The sequence below is a fragment of the Diceros bicornis genome, unplaced genomic scaffold (genome assembly GCF_020826845.1).
Source record: "Diceros bicornis minor isolate mBicDic1 unplaced genomic scaffold, mDicBic1.mat.cur scaffold_55_ctg1, whole genome shotgun sequence".
NCBI classification, from domain to species: Eukaryota; Metazoa; Chordata; class Mammalia; order Perissodactyla; family Rhinocerotidae; genus Diceros; species Diceros bicornis.
In genome coordinates this window covers 5,396,073-5,413,079 of record NW_026691429.1, presented here as the reverse complement: position 1 = coordinate 5,413,079, position 17,007 = coordinate 5,396,073, and the positions used below count along the sequence as shown (strand labels likewise).

General features: G+C 51.9%; 1 long non-coding RNA gene across 1 annotated transcript in view; it reads left to right on the top strand.

Moving 5' to 3' along the window:
* The first annotated feature begins 3,227 nt into the window (after positions 1–3,227).
* The window catches only part of LOC131403098 (uncharacterized), a 30,450-nt gene continuing 16,670 nt past the window's right edge, over positions 3,228–17,007 (top strand). Inside the window, exons 1-2 of the long non-coding RNA XR_009219222.1 lie at positions 3,228–4,012; positions 6,555–6,854. This is a non-coding gene — a long non-coding RNA (uncharacterized LOC131403098). The remainder of the gene's footprint in view (positions 4,013–6,554; positions 6,855–17,007) is intronic.

The following is a 17,007-nucleotide window of genomic DNA, read 5'->3' as shown; positions in this document are numbered from 1 at the left end:
TGTTATCCCCACTTTACAAATGAAGAAACTGAGGCCCTGAGAGGTCAAGTAACTTTCCCAAGGCACCCAGCTCCTGAGTGGCGGCACTCAGATCCCCACCAGGTCTCTTGACTCCAAAGCTTTCCCTTTCCCCCCGGGTGCGCTGGCTCCCAGGGACCCTGGAAAGTCCCCGCGGCCAGGGGAAGCAAGAACTTGCTGCGCAGTCCTGATCTTGCTTGGCTGGTGTGCTCTGGTGTTTGTACTGCCCTCTCTCCTCCTGATGCCCCCTCCCCTCCGAGTTCACAGCCAAGATGCACTCCTGAAGGACCCACCCCTCACGTGATAGCCACTGTCTCGGTATTCACTACGTGTGTGCAGTTTGAGGGAAAAACGAGGAGCTGGACTGGTGAGGCTTTGGTTTTGGGTCCGAGTCTGGGGCCTGCTCTGACTTTCCGGGCGCCCTCTGGTCCATTTTGAGGGATTGGACGAGACCCGAGGGGAAGCCCGGACCTCGGCCCGTGCGGCAGGTGGGCGATCGCCCGAGAGCTTGGAGACACCGTCAGACACGCTGTGTCTGCTCAGGGTCGGGCAGGCCAGAGGCCGGGGTTTCCTCAGATGCGGGTTCTCGGCCGAGAGGACCCGGTTCCGGGGCCTGTGGGCCGAGCCGGCCGTTGAGTTTCCTCACCGGCTGTGAGGTCCTCCTCAGCACGAGCACCAGCCATGCTTGGAATGGCCTCGGTCGCAGGACTGAGCCATGAGCTTGGCTCTACTGCAGAGTCTCAATTCCTTCTTTTATAAATTTTTATTTTAATCGTATTTTTATGCAATACACATGCATAAAGTTTACCCCCTTAACCGTTTTTAGGGCTCTGAGAATGTGCCCTTGTTCGGCCCTGTCCCCACTGTCCTCCCCACCAGTTCCTTCCGGAGCATTCCCTCTGTCCCGGCATGCACAGCAGTGGTGTCCTTACCTGCAGTGTGGCTTCCGGTGGCTGTCCAAACGCTTGCAGAATTCCCGCCTGGAAGGGGCGTTAATGGTGCTTCCTAAGACCGCAGAGGAAGGGAGTGACGCGAGCTGAATTTTGGCTTAACCTACAGAACTTCCTAAGAGTCAGGTATGCGTGGAGAGAACCGACTGCCCCAGAGGTCACGAGCTCCATCGCTTGACCTGGTCGAGAGCGAGGGACGCTGGAGAAGAGGTGTTCGTGTGAGACCAGGCCCAGCGGGCTCCCCACCCCCCGACTAGGAGCCGGGCCTTTACCACTGCCAAGCAGTCCATCTTGTTACCCCGCCAACAGCTTCATTTAGAAACCCGTTTCTTAAGTTACTCAGTTGACAGGTTTACTAAGTGCTTTTTTGGAGGATACCAAAGAAAGTGAAGATGAGAGTCCTTGGCAACCCCTTTCCCCTCTACACCCAGCTGACCCCCTTGGCCAGCACAGAAGAACCAGTGAGGGCGGCCACTGTCACCTCCTGTGTCCCCAAGTGAGTCCTCCTGCTTACATGCCTGGATGAGGCCAGCAGAGCTAAGAGTCAGGCCTGGTCGGGAGGCCAAATTTCAGGGTCCCTGAGGCTCTGTAGGGAACTGCCCCTTCGTGGGTTTCCTGATCCCCCGTCCCCGGTGGAGAGGGCAGCAGCCATCTCTACCCATCTGGACGCCAGGCCCCCAGCCCATTCTCAGCTTCTTCTTGGTCTCTCCCATGGCTGTGGCTGTAGGAGCCTCCGCCTTCTTCTCCAAGGGGAGGGACTGCCCCCTCCCCAAAGAAGGTCTTGGGGACATAATGAGATGTGACTGGACCCTCTGTGGGAAGTTTTCCTCTGTCATCTTTGTCGTTTTGTGTTCTGTTCATTTCACGTCACCAAAGAATGAACCAGTCGCACACAGTAGGTTTTCAGACGCCCGAATCCCTTCCCCTTTCACGTGTGTCGAGCGCCTGTGACGCACCAGGTTGCCAGGTCTGGGAAGTGATCAGACTGCTTTTTCTTTTACCCGTTTCAGAGAATTTTTGTAAAATGCATGTCAGGCTTTTTTGCCTTCTCGGCTTAGCCCTTTCTGTGCACCAAGGCTGAAATTCTGAGTGTTGATGCTGGAATTGTGCCCTGGCCTGGAACACAGCCCAGCTGCATTTCTCCGGACAGTGTGGTGAGGCTGTCCCCGCCAGTCATGGGCGGGACCCTCGTGACAGCCCTGAGGCGTGGGCAGGCCGGGCTCTGAATCCCAATTCAGGCCCCACGTTGGCTGTCGCAGCTTTCCTACGGAGGCATACGAGCTCGCCCCCGATGGTCAGTCAGTGGACTTGACCTGTTTTCTTCTTGTCAACACAGCATAGATTTATTAAATAATATTGATTAGAATTTTATATTATGGTAAAATATACATAACGTAAAATCTACCACCTTAAGAGTATAATTCAGTGAGGTTAAGTCCATTCACAGTGTTGTGCAACTGTCACCACCATCCACCCCAAACTGAAACTCTCCCCATTAAACACAGCTCCCATCCCCCTCCCCCAGCCCCTGGTGACCACCGTTCTACTTTCTGTCTCTCTGACTCCTCTCGGGACCTTGTGTAAGTGGAATCCTACAGTATTTGTCCTTTTCTGTCTGACTGCTTTCACTTAGCATAATGTCCTCAAGGTGCATCTGTGTTGTAGCATGTGTCAGTGCTTCGTTCCTTTTTAAGGCTAAATGGTACTCCATTGTATGGGTAGACCACCTTTTGTTTATCCACTCATCAGTCGATGGACATTGGAGTTGTTTCCACCTTTTCGCTATTGTGAGTCATGCTGCTCTGAGTGTGGGTGTACAGGTATCTGAGTCCCTCCTTTCCGTTATTTTGGGAGCAATACCCAGAACTGGAATTGCTGGATTGGACTTTTGCTTTTCATCCTGGACAAACCCACGGCAGAGAGGATAGGCCTCAAGGGTTGCCTGGGTCATCTGTGGGGAGCTAGTCTAGGGGTGGCCACCTTCCATCAAGCCTGCGTCCTGTGACCCAGGGATCCATAGTTTTGACATCACCACCTTCTAGGGAACTTGCGTGTCTCCTGGCTGGCTTCCCCGGCCTCTGGCAGATCTCCGCCCTGGGGACATGGGCATGGGTGGAAGTGGCCACCAGCAGAAGCGTCCATGAAGCCTGTTGGCTCTTCAGTGTGCACTTTACGAAGGGGCGTGGACGTGTTCTAAAGGATTTCTCCCACTAGAGATGTGTGTTGACATTAAAAATGTAGCCCGGTTGTGCTGGTTTGTGCAGACTTTATATTATGTGATTTTTTTCCTTTTTTTTCTCTTATGATGATTAGCCAATGCAGGTGTGGGACCGAGTCCCCCGAGTCTTCTTGTTCATTAACAACAGCTAACATTTGTGCAGCAGTGTTTCGGTGTATCAGGCACTGCCACGTACCTTAACCCCTTGGAACGTCACATTTTACAGGTGGAAAAGCCGAGGTCTGAGGGCTGGTGGGCCTCATCCGAGGCACCGTGAGAAAAACCCAGAGGTCGAGGGCCGAGTGGAGTTGGGAGGCCGCTTCTGAGAGCCTTTATTACCTGCTCCCATGCCACAGCTGCATCTCACTCACTCCTCGAGCCAGGGGTTTGGGAAAGGCATTATTGAAAGGTTCCCCAAAGTCTGCTAATTAAGTGGTTCTTTAACTGTGATGCTACTGCTAACTTCAACAATGGAGTCTTTTCCTAGTTTGCAGAAATGTGCAACTTGTAGCAATCGACAGAACTTTTTCAGTTAAATTCTTTTTCTGGCATTAATAATTCTTAAACTTTCGGTATTTGGGCTCTAGCAGAGGACAGAATGTCATAAGGAGCAGACAAAAATTCGCAGACAAAAATTTACAGTTCGTCAACGATTATTTGGAAGACGAGGGAGGACTTCTGAGAGTGGCCTTGTTTCTTATTTTTGCACGTGGATAAGTGCAGTTATATTTTCCATAGTCAAGTTTTTCCTTGATTGTATCATGGGATTGAATTCGTCAGTAGTTCATGGTGTTCTGCAACAATGCCTCTAGGATCTGCTTCCTGGGTAAGTTTGACAAATGCCTACTGAATCCTCCAGGAATTCCCGCTTCATCATTCCCACTGGTTGAGTCCTTTTTCTGACAGGGAACTCACTACCTCCAAAGCAAGTCCATCCCAGGCCTGGACAACTGATCTTAGAGTGGCCCACCTTATTTTGAGGTCCGTCAGTTCCCATCCTTCCATTCATCTCTCTACCCACTGGGGGAGACCTTTATGATGCATGGACCACTAGATGATGGAGTACGTGTGTGAGTTTTGGGGGGGGGGGTCCAAATTAAGAATTAATTAAGAATTAAGAACTAACCGTAAGCCTCAATGCCTGCCCTCAAGGAGCTCCTCATCACCATGGGGAGCAGTTATATAGCAGCCTGGGGACAGCCGTGATGACCAGAGATGGCAGCCATCAGTGCTGCAGGAGGTCAGAGCACAGGGTGGTTCTTGCTGTAAACCCTGACCCTGCACAGCTCTCCATGTGACCTTGAGCATGTTATTGACTATCCTTAAGCCTCCATTTGCTCACCTGTGAGGGGAGATAATGCAAGCACTTGCCTCGTAGAACTGGGAGTATGAGGTAGAATGATGGCCGTTCGGAGCCTGGCACAGGGCCTGGCGCACGGCGAGGGCTCAGGAGAAGTGAGTTCTCATTGTGTCTTGAGACCAGGCCATTTTCTTCCAGCGATGAGCTTCCCAGACATCCATCTCCCGGGTGGCCCGCTGGCCTCAGCTCTCACCTCTGCCCCCAGCTCACCACAATCATCTGGCTAATTTCACCTCCTAAATATTTCCCTCACTTTTTCCTGCCTCAGCTACTCCAGTTCCCACTCAGCAGCTCTTGCTTGGAATATTCTAGCAGCCTCCTAACTGCTCTTTCTGCCTCCAGTGTCTGTCTTCCATGCTGTTACCAAGGTTGTTTTTTAAAGTTTATCCCTTACTTTAATTCTCTGTGCTTAAAAACTGTCTCCCACTCCCCGCTGCCCACAGCAGTACCTTCCAGCTCTTCCTTAGGCTCAGATAGAGCTGCTCTGCTTCAAGCTGGGGTTGGGGCCTGGAGCCCCACCATGCAGACTGCCCTCAGGCCCGACTCCAGAACACCGGCAAGTGGGAGACACCTGGGCCTGCAGGGGACACAGTCTGGAAGCCAGGGACTTGAGGAAGAAGATTCAAAAAATTCTTTGTAATGGATAGACAGGGCCTTTCATTTTCTGGCCACAGGTCACTTCTTCAGCCTCATCTCCTGACATGAAACTATTGACCATTTTGCAGACAGACTAGATGCCTGTGGGTCACTGAGCCTTCTTCACTCAGGGCAGCTCTCCTGGCTGGGCACCCTTTTCTCTTTAACAAGGTCCTGTGCATTCCCCAAGACCCAGATCATCTCCTTACCCTCAAGAAACGCATCTCTGGATTCGTCTGGATTGGATCATAGTGGTGGTAGTGATGGTGGTGGTGGTGGTGGTAAGGATGGTGGTGATGATAGTGGTAAAGGTGATGGTGAGGATGTTGATACTGGTGATGATGATGGTGACAAAGGTGATTGGTGATGGTGAGAATGGTGATGTGGTAATACTGGTGATGGTGATGATACTGGTGACGATAAAGGTGATGGTGATGATGGTGATGGTGATAATGCTGACGTCAGTGATGACGATGGCAAGTACCACTTATTGACTACTTTCTACGGTATGTGTGTTTTCTAAGTTATGTTACTAACTATCACAACACCTCTCCACTCCCACTACGGCCTGGAGGAAACAGAGGTACCAGGAGCTAGCACCTGTCAGTCATGGCTTTGCTACTTTGTGGCAGATCAGACTCCTCAGTAACAAGGAGATAATGAAGGGTGTTACCTGTCTGCCTCTTGGGTGCACACAGTTACGTTTTAATTAGTGAACTGTGGGTGTGGGTGTGCCTTAGAAACTGCAAATGTGCTGGAAATGTTTTTGCTGTTACCTTGTGTCCCTGAAGACAAGATGCTTGTGTGTGTGTGTCAAGGAAAAGCAAAAAGCTTTAAAAGTTCTAAAGTCACTGAGGTTGACACCCAAGCAGCAGAGTCCCTTGTGCACCTAGGATGCCCTCCTGGGAACCCCGTACACAGTTAATAACAAGATGATGTTTCTGGAAACAGAAAATGTTTCCAACATTACTTTGAAAGACTGTGAAGCTCAGACAGTATCTTCCTGGGCAAGTAGATCTTGTGTTGCAGTTATTTTTGTGACATCTGCTCTCACTGAGTAGGTATGGAAACCCCAGGTCAGCTCCTTGGAAGTTGTCTGTTCTTCTTCGGGTCTGAGCCTGCAGTTCTGTTGGCTGCCAGCAGGTCACACTGAGGTTCTGGAAGGAAATCACAGGAATAGAAAAGAATACACAATTTTTCTTGAAAATTAAAATTTTAAATGGAAAAGAACAAGATAAACAATCCTGCCACCCTACAAATGGAATTGATAAATTATGGAGCAAGATTTAAGTACAAATCAGCATACATGTCAAGTACTTTCATTGACATAATTGCTACTTATCATACTTAATGTGTATTTTTTAACTCTCAGGTGGCCCTTTACTTTCAACTACAGTGTTTGCAGGCTTTGCAAAGACTCAGGCCCTGACTGGACCTTCGCTCAGCGTCCCCCAGAGCCTGTCTCTTGCCCGTCTGCATCTGAATCTCCCGGGAGCTCCATTTGCCAGCAGGTGCCTGGTGCCGCCCCATACTTGCGGAATGAGAAGCTCCACCACTGGGCCCAGGAGTGTGTGTGACATGCTCCCCACAAGATCCTGGAGCCCTTGAAGTGTGAGAACCAGGGCTCTGGGTGAGGATGACCCTTTCCCTGGCCGCCTGAGAAAAGGGAAAGGTGTGGACAGCATGATTCTTCAGCGTTTATTGGATCTTTTCCTCTTTTGTGATGATGATGGTGGTGGTTATCGTGGTGATAGAGATGATGGTGGTGATGATGGTGATTATTGTGATATTGATGATGGTGATGATGATGGTAGTGGTGATGATGGTGATTATTGTGATGTTGATGGTGGTGGTGGTGGTGATGTTGGTGATGATAGTGATTATTGTGATATTGATGATGGTAATGATGATGGTGGTGGTGATGGTGATTATTGTGATAATGGTGATGATGATTATGGTGGTGGTGGTGATTTTTGTAAGGATGGTGGTGGCAATGGTTGTCATACCTTGCTGACTTCAGGGAAAGATTGAGGAGATTGGGGTGTGGAAGAGGGGCCCAGCTCCAGGTCCTCAGATTACTCACCTCACACACTTGGGTAAGGTGTGGAAACGTTCTGAACCTCATTTTCCTCACCTGCAAAATGGAAGTAATAATATCTCCATAAGCTATAAGACCTGTGCAAATATTGGTGGTTTTATTATTAAAACTCAGAACTACATTCGATTTTAATTAAGTCTTATGTAAAGGGATAAAAGGGGAAAGAGGGCTAACCGTTCGTCAGTAGTCTGTGATGTTAGACTGTTTTCACTTATATTTTATGACATTGGTATTTAGACGTTTCTGTTTGTCTGCTTTGGTCTTGCTAAGTTGAATTTTAAAGCGTATTTCTTCAAAAATTTTTTTAGAAACAGAAAGTGCAAAAGATAATCTGACAGGCCTCCTTACCTGCCCTGTGGTGGGGTGTTCAGGAATAGGCCTGGGTCCGGTGTCCCACGCCCCGGCTGGTCCAGGCTTGTCTGCTGATGTCTGGGTGGCCCCTCCTCAGTCTTTGCTGCAGTTTCCACGCAGGGGCCCTTGACACTCCTGTGCTGCCGGTGAGCCCCCTGAGCCAGGTGGCCTGGACGGCTGGACCTCCCTGAGAGCCACCAGCCCAGGCTGACAGGCGAAAGGAGCCCAGCTCTTTTTCCCATTTTAGGTTATTGAATACATTTCTCCCCGATTTTGCCTTTGCTTAATGCAGATCAGATGTTATCTTGTCTACTGGAGCAGCGTTTCATCGTTCCGCTGACTTTGATCTCGTCGTCGTGTTTAGACCTCTCCCCTTGCTGGCGTCTCCTCTTAGCCCCGGATGCCTCCTTCCTGACATAGAGTCTGCTGCTCCTGTAATACATACTCACCCCTAATGAGCTACTTAAAAAATAAGCATTGATTTCTAGATAAAAATCACAATTAATTTAAATACCCTCTGTAAACCTTGTTACAAATAATTGCCAAAAACACACAAAGTCTGAAATTAATTAAAATCGACAGCCTCCTTTGATGTGGGATGTGCTTCTCGTTTTTTAGTTATGGATGTGAGCTGTGTGGATATTGCTCGGGCAGAAGCAGTGGCTGCGAGAAGCCAGGTGGGGAGAATTTGCTGGAAGACCCGCTGAGTTGCCCGGCAGGAGGGGGAAGAACAGGGGGTTGTAGTTGTCCAGACCTGGCTGGCAGCCCTCCGTACTCTTACAGTGGTTGGATGACCCTCTGAACCTCAGGTTCCTCATCTGTGCAATGGGTTCAGTCATACCAGCTGCACAGGGTCTCTGGAAGGTGATGGCGAGGATGATGTTCAGAGTCAATGCTCATGCTTTTCCTCGCCCTTCCTTCCTCCCCTGTCTCCCTGCCCCAGACCAGCCTCGGAAGGCTTACCCTGCACATCTGTTGTTGCAGTCTTATTGTTTCATTCATTCACTCACTTCTGCCATGAGATAAACAGAAGCGTGGCAGGAATCAGAAATTGCAGGGACACTGGACAGTTTCTCTCATCTGGGCAAAAACACTGGGGCTGAGAGTGGGGAGGTGACTTTATCTGGGCCAATCCTAGAAGAACCGGGCAAGAACCCGGGGTTCCCAACCCCTAGCTGGCGCCATTTTTGCCCCACCATACTCCTGTCCTCTCGGCAGGTAGGGTGATCGGGGTTGGCATTTGCCGAGGCAGAGGGAGCCCCCTAAGGGCCACAGCTCTGCTCCTGGTGTAACAGAAGCCCCTTTCTCAGCAGTGGGGAGGATGTGTAGGGGCGAGGAAGTTCTTCAGCAGGATTGCTATAGTAACCGATGCATTTATATGAAGTTACATTCATGGTCAACCTTTTGTCAGTTTCTCTTCCACGATGCTCAGAATCACTCAGCGTGTCCTTGAGCAGAGCACCCCGTAGGCTTCTATTCCCTCATTGGTGCCTGTGCAGCTATTATGTGGGGCCACGGAGGAGCCAGGGCCCCCTCCGCCCCCCCACTTCTGAAGGAGCACAGGTGCAGGGCCAGACCTACCAGGGACCGTCCTTAGGTGCTGCTCTTCACTGATCACAAATGCTGGGCAGTTACTCGGCATCTCTTAGCACCCTGGTTTCCTCATCTGCAGGCAGGGGAGTCACATACACCTCATTGTTAGGCTGTTGGTTCCTTTGTCCATTGAGCCGGGGGTTTCCTGAGCACCTGCCGTGTGCCAGGCCCTGGGGGAGGGCTGGGCAAACAGACCACAGCGCAGGGTCCCTGCCCTTGACAAGCTCATGGCCAGGGAACAGATCAGATGAGGGCACCCCAACCTGATGAGTGAAAGGAAGGGCTCAGAGGTCTGAGGGGACCTGAGAAGGAGCCACCAGTCCAGCCGGGGGCTGCAGGAGACAGTGTCCGTGAGAGGTGACACAGGAAAAGTACAGACTTAGTGATGGCGGGTTCTTGCCTCCCCCCTCTCCCCCTCCTCCCCCCCCCACCCCCTTCCTCCCAGTCCCCAGTATTACCCCTCTGTCTCCCCCTGTCTTTGGAAGCTTTGGACAGTAAAGGCCGGTTCCTCACCAGATTCCTTGGTCCCAGAGACAAATAAATGGCAACCTCCACCCCCCCCCCCGCCCCCATGTCCCTGCAGATGGCGGCTACAGAGAACAGAGAACAAAGCTTGGGAGTTATTTATTTCTCACTTTGCAGAAATGTTTATTTGAAAGCAGCACGGTAAGGTGGGATGGTTTGATTTGATTAGCAAGTCTAAATGTATTAGCGGGGAGACAGAAACGCTTTTACAATTAGCGGTAATTAGCTGCGCTGATGACTCTGGGTGGCCTTGCGGGGTGACAGATGTGCTTCCTGGTCCCCGTTAGGCTGGGAGGGCACTTTCCCCTTGTGAAGGGCCTCTTGTTCCCTGGGGGCGTGGGACCCCAGCCCCGTCGCTTCACAGAGACGCGTGTGCCGGACCCGCTTGTGTTGTGTAAAGTGACTTTGTGGTTTTCTGGGGGGGGCAGTGGGCCTGACTTTTGGGGAGCCGGCGTCCTCTAGGCTGCCCTGATTTGGCACCACCGATGACAGCAGCAGTGGATTCCTTTGTACCCTGCTTATCTCTTTATGGGTCCCTTTATCACAGCCCAGCCCTCCAACCCCCGTCCCTCAGGTCTCCCTGTGGGCTCTCTCTCCAAGACTGGGCCTCTGCCGGGTCCAGGCCCAGCTGGCTGCTGCGTGGACGCCCTCGGGTATGTTTGTGGGTGTTGCCGGATGCCTGGTAACACTGTCAGGTGTGGCGTGGACTCAGACACTGGGACTATGTGACCGCCTCTTACCAAGTCAGTTTATCTCAGTGTGTATTGCAGGGACTTTGAGCAAGGGTCGGGGGGTGGGTGGAAGGGAGACACCCATGTCTCTCCTGTCCCCCAGGAGTTCCCGGTCTTCCGATGGGGGCACCAGACACGCAGACATCCTGCAGAAGGAAGCCAAGTGCTTCCCGTGGGGTGATGAGGATGTTTTGGAACTTGATAGAGGTGGTGGTTGCCCCAACTTTGTAAATGTACTCAATGCCACTGAATTGTTCTCTTTAGAATGGTTATTTTTATGTTATGTGAATTTCATCTCAATTAAAAAAAAAAGAAGCAAAGTGCTGAGATATTTTGGAAATGCTGTAGACTGGGCACATCTCAGAGGCTTTAGTGGGATGAAGTTTCTGAAAAACTGAGCTGATAAATGGAGATGATCATGGAATCTGAGTCTGGCTCTGAGGTGGGAAAGAGCCAGAGGGGTGAGGAGAGGAGGGGCGTGTGCAGTGAGTGCCAGGGGCACAGTGAAGCCCCAGGCCCGGGAGGTGTAGCACGTCCTTTGGGCAAGAGTGAGGAAGAGGCTGGAAAGACAAGTGGGCAGAAGGGAAACCATGTTTCCTTTCTGCCTCTGGCTGCCCTCCAGGGGCTGCAGGAAGGGGGCAGTGTGTGCATCTTTATGGCTGGAAGGAGGCTGCCCTGCAGCCCCACTGCCCCACCTGCCCTAAGGTGCCACCCCCGGCTGTCGTGCCCGTTAGAGACCACGGCAGCCTCTGGAGCGTGTCTGCCTTTTCCGTGGCTTCACGGGTGGACCTGGCCTCAGCTGCAGTGTCTGCCAGGGCTGCTTGGAGAGGCAGCCCTCAGACGGCAACTCCTCGCTGTCCCCCACAACCCCAAACGGTCAGGAGGATGCCCTGGCCTCTGGATCTGTGCCAGGCTGGGACCAGGCACTGTGGGTGCAGCAGAGGGAGACGGACATGGTCTGCCCACAGGGGGCTGTCAGTCTGGAACTGCCCGAGGCTGCGTGGTGGGGGTGTCTGAGGGAGCTGGAAAGGGATACAGCTTGAGGAGATGCTTTCTGAACTCAAAGTGCAATTAGAGTGTAAGGGATTATTTTTATCAGGGCTGGGGGGTGGCAAGGAAAATGTTTAGCTGTGAGCTGGGAAAACGTGCACTCCTGCAAAGAGAGGACTCTAGGTGGGTGGGCCTCACTCAGGGCCTCCGAGCAGAGACCACACAGGACACTGGCCTGTCCAGTCCCCCAAAGGAGACGTGTTTGGTTCCTTGGAATGAAACCATGGTCCAGAGTCTTCCCAGGGCATGATGGGCAGACAGGCCTTCCTAGAAAGGGAAAAGAAGAGTCCATCGACATGTGAAAAGATGCCCAGCCCTACCCGTGTCAGGGAAATGCCAGCGAAAACCACAGCGAGCTTCCATTTCCTCCTCATTAGATTACACTAACTGAGGGAGCTGCCGGTGCCCAGGGCTGGTGAGCATGTGGACCAGCCAGAACTCTTATGAAGTGCTCGTGGGCCAGAAATTGGAGAATTTGGAAAACAATTTAGAGTTACCTAGTAAAGCTGAAGATAGATACACGTATCCTGTGACCCCAGAATCCCACTTGTAGGTATATACCTTAGAGAAGTTCTTACACAGGTGTACTAGGAGACCTGCACATTCCCAGCAGCTGAAATAAAACAAAACAAACAAAATGGTGAGGACTGAGATGTCTACTGACGGTAAATAGATAAATAGGTTCATGCGTGCACAGTACAGCTGTGAAAGGGGTGAGCCAGGCCACATGAACCCGAGGAACGTGTCATTGAGTCCAAATAGGAAGTTGCAGAGGAATACTTTGGTATGACGCCATTTATATAAAGTTAAAAAACATGCAAAACAAAACAGTATATTTTTTGATAAACATATTTGGTAAACTATAAAGAAAAGTCAGGGAAGGATAAATATGAAATAGTAGTTACCTGTGCGTGGGAGGGGATGAGGAGGGTGTGCAGGGGTATTTCAAAGCTTAGTTCATTTTCTTAAGCTGGGTGCTATGTATACGGATGGTATTGTTTTTCTTTAAATGTTACACATATTTTATTGTTTCTAATATCTCTTCGGTACTTAATAAAACACATGTACATTTTTAAAGTGAACCTGCATGTATGGGGCATCCTGCCTCAAACCCGCAGAGAGATTCTGGGCTTTAGAGCAGGCAGACAGAGGGGTCAGGGCTGTCCTTGGCCATACACTCTCCGGGGACAGGGCACCTTCCAGCTTCCCAGAGGAAGAAAGTTGTGTGACGTTTGGAAACAAGACAGAACGGTCAACAGTACATGAAACCAGCTGTGTAAATTGTAAGACATAAGTCATAAATTTGCTTTTTTCCCCCTAAAGTAGCGAAAAGGCCACATTTTTAATTTTGTTTCTAACCGAGATACATTCTGGAAATGAAGCAAAACCGATTAGCGCCCTCTCTTGGGCAAGGCGGGGTGGAGCCCTGGCGTCCTGGGCGGGAGGAGCGGCTGGGCCGCGTTGGGTCAGCACCGCGGAGAGCGCCTGCGCTGCCTCATTCTCTGGTGTGGGTGGGCGCGCCTCGGTGAATGGGGCAGCTTTGGGGAAGGAGGGTGACTCTGGAGACCTGGGTTGGGATCCTGCCTCCTGCACGTCTCAGCCGTGTGGCCGTGGGCAAGTCTCTTAGGGACCTGGAGCCTCAGTTCCCTCTTGTTTTCCTTGGAGGAGATGAGGCAGGGAAGGTGCTGCCATGGCACCCAGCACGGGCTCCGTGCTCTGAAGATGGTCGTCCTGGCTAGCAAACCCATTGTGCTGTCGGAGGGGAAGGGGCTCCTTTACACAGCACAAGTGGGTCCGGCACACGTGTCTCTGTGACGTGCCTCATTGGCCAACAGGGTGGTCAAGGGGGCTGGGGTGAGCAGGTCATGGCGGGAAGGGCCAGACCAGTCCTGCTTGTTGGAGCCATGTGACATCTGAGTGGTGACCAGTGTCACTAGGCTCTTCACACACTTTCTAGGCTGGCATAGGGGGTAAGGGGACAGGAGCCCCCTGTGGCTCTGTGAGGTCCCTGCCCGTCTACCACCTGCGCTTCTGCTCAGGACCAGCCTCAAGGTGGCCAGAGCGGGAGTGAGGCCAGGCAGGTGCCACACGTCCTCAGGCACATCCCAGTGGTGAGGCCGGTGGAGGGAGCAGAGGTGTCTCAGCCAGGAGCTTGGAACCTTGACCCTCAGTCCCTGGAGAGAAGGTGACTTGATGCACGTGAGGGGGTAGAGGGATGGTGGTGGTGGCCTCTAGAAGGTTCTCTGCTCTTTTCTCTTTTCTCAGTAAAAGGAGAAGCAAGGCCCTCAGGTGAGAGAGCAGGTGGAGGAGGCATGAAGAGAGAGGAGAAGGTGGGAGTCATTGGCCAGGAGAGCTGGCCAGGCTGTGCTCCATGCTGGAGGAAAAGCAAAGACTGAAGACTGAGGATTCTCTCAGCTTTAAATTCCAGGGCGTTTGCTTCTAATCACAACACCCATTTGTTAATTCATGTTTCTTTTTGACTTATTTATCCGCCAGTTGGGTACTGAGCAGTATTATATGATCTAAAAACTCTGAATAACAGAACGTTAGACCGTTAATTGAAACAAATTGGTTGGCATCTTCATCTCCCTGTACCACCCTGGTCTTATTAAATCTAAATCATATTCGCACTCAGCAGCTCTGATTTGAACTGTAAAGCCAGCAGGGGTGGAAGGAGACTTGCTGTTTGAAGAGCTGTCTTTCTCCTCCAGTCTAGGGCTTGATTTGACATACGCTGTTCAGCATCAGGCTGCGTCCATGAGGGCTGGTGAGGTGGTGACCAGCTGTGGGCACAGTGCATTTGTCTGGCGTTAAAACTCCGCATAAGCTGCGTGGATGAAGGAGTTGGTGCTGTGTGGCATCAGGACACTTGGGGATGTAGGTTGTGTACATGAAAATGCAAGCGTGGGTCACACTGGGGCACGTTTGTGCAGACCCCTATGTCCTTACAGACGTATGTGTTTACAGCATCGCACAGCAACACTCCAGGGCCAAGAATGGAACTGATGTTTCACTCCTGTCTGTTGTCAAGACTGCTGTGGCCCCAGCCCAGAGCTTACAGTGCTTCTGAGCAAGGAGGAGGGGTCAACCTAGTCCAGAGGTCTCGAGACACCCGCTCCCAAGCTCCAAACTTGGATAGCACATCAGTGTCTGAAACATGTGGACCTAGGATGGTTTCTAGTAATTCTTCTGGCTTACTCCTGCTAATCCTGTAAGAGCTGACTTGACAGCTCCTCCTCTGAGAAGTCTGCCCTGACTTCACGGTGCTGGACTAGGTCTTCTTCAGCTGGTAGCACAACTCTGGGAGCAGGGGCCAGACAGTCCCCTCCCGTGGTGCCCCCACCCACCTCCCATGGTGCCCTACAAAAGCTGGGAAAACAGTAGGTGCTCGATATATGTTCGTTGTATTTCAAAATGGTTACTTTCCCCCTCCCCTCAACCAAGCAGCAGAGGGGTTTTCTCCAGTCTTTATTGTGAGAACTTGATGGGGTTCCTGGAGGTAACACTCACAGAAGTGTGCGGGTCCATCCCTCTTAGATTGGGCCCCTTGGAGTTTTTTGTGTGTGTGTGTGTGTGAGGAAGATCAGCCCTGAGCTACTAATCCTCTTTTTGCTGAGGAAGACCAGCTCTGAGCTAACATCTGTTGCCAATCCTCTTCCTTTTTTACCCCCAAAGCCCTAGCAGATAGCCGTATGTCATAGTTGCACATCCCTCCAGTTGCGTATGTGGGACGCGGCCTGAGCATGGCCGGAGAAGCGGCGCGTCAGTGCGTGCCCGGGATCCGAACCTGGGCCACCTGCAGTGGAGCGCGCGCACCCAACCGCCAAGCCACGGGGCCGGCCCCCCTTGGAGTTTTTAACTCTCAAGCTCATCTACACTCAGCCTCCAGCAGTTTGTTGAAGTTCTCGATTAAGTGTTTCTACCAGTTCCTGGTTCCAGCAGCTTCTGTTCGCAGTAAGCCGTGATGCTCTGTAGCCGCCTGTCTCCCAGGCAGCCTCCTGCCTCCCCTCCCTTGCCCTGCCTAGTTACCAGGCCTGTGTGAGGGCCCGAGTTATCTGGCAGCAAAGACACAGTCCCTGCTGTGTAAGGAGCTCCCTATCTCAGAGAGCAAACACACACACAGCTCAGTGCACCCTGCTTTGGGGAGGGAAAGGGCCATATTGGTCCCAGGAGGTGGTCAGCCCCACCAGGGCCAGGCACGCAGGAAGTGCTACTTCAGTGTTTGTAGAATGACTGAGTGAGAGTTTGTGATTGCCAACTCTGTATCTGACTCTGCCCCGAGTCCCCCTGAGCTGACCCATGCAGAGAGTTTGGACTCAACAGTGTGGGCCACCGCCCTCTTCTTCCATCCACTCGGGAAGTCATCTCAGCCAAGACTGGGTTCCAGACTTCTTTGGCTTTTCAAGGTTTCCCTCCCTTAACAAATAATGAAAATGCACAATAGGCCAAAATGCCCAAATGCATAACTCATTATGCATTTTCCCAAAGTGAAAAAAAATAAAAAAAAGAAAAAGAGTTCTCCTTAATCACCTTTCATATTTTCATTAACAACATCAAAGCTACTAGGTCTGGAAAAACCAATCTGAGTCATCGTCATCTCGAAGAAGTTGATGAGGAAAGCAGAGGAATTTGAATTTCAAAGCCAAGCCTTTATCTCTCGTTAATGTTTTCTGCTGTGAGGGCTCCCCCAAGACCCAGCCGTGTCATCCATTAGAGGAGTGCGTGAATCTGAACAAACGTGGCATCCTTGCTCACTTTAAAGCATTCAGGGCCGACAGTGTGGGCAGCCCCACCGTGAGCCCACGTGACCCCTTCTCTCTCCCGCCCCGCCTGACTCGGGGGTTCCAGTGCCGGGCTGCTCAGCCTCTCTGAGCCTGCTTCCTTGTTCGTTTGTCAGCGGCTGTGGGGCACCTGTTGCCTGCCCAGCCCTGCGCTGGACCAGGTGGGGTGTGAGGTGTAAGATGGGACACGCCCTCAGTGGGCTCTCTGCCCAGCGGGGAGACACACCCAACCCCGCGTGGGAAGGGTCAGCACAGGCTCGAGTCAGGGCACACAGTGACGCAGAGGACAGCGTCTCCTGGGTGCGTGGGCTCCTGGAGTCTGGTCTGCGTTCTCCAAGGTGCAGGACAGCGTGGGGAGGACAGGGCCACCCGAGGCCAGGCCTGAGGACACCGGAAGTTCTGGAGTCAGTGGAGCTGTGTTGGGTCCTTGGGACGTCTGCAGGCACCTGGGGACACGACTGGGAAACACACATAAAGGCCTTTGCCCCCATTTTCCTGGCTCCGCAGCGTTGCCACGCTGGTGTGTAGGGAGCCTCGGGGGCGCGTTCCTCTGCTGCCAGCCCTGATTGGCCCTGAAAGAGGCTGAAATCCTGCACAGAGTGGGGCTGTTTACCAGGCACTGTTATCACCTGGAACTGGCAGAAAGAATTCAGGGGAGGATGGAGAAATCCCGAGGATGCCTCGCCGGATGAGGGG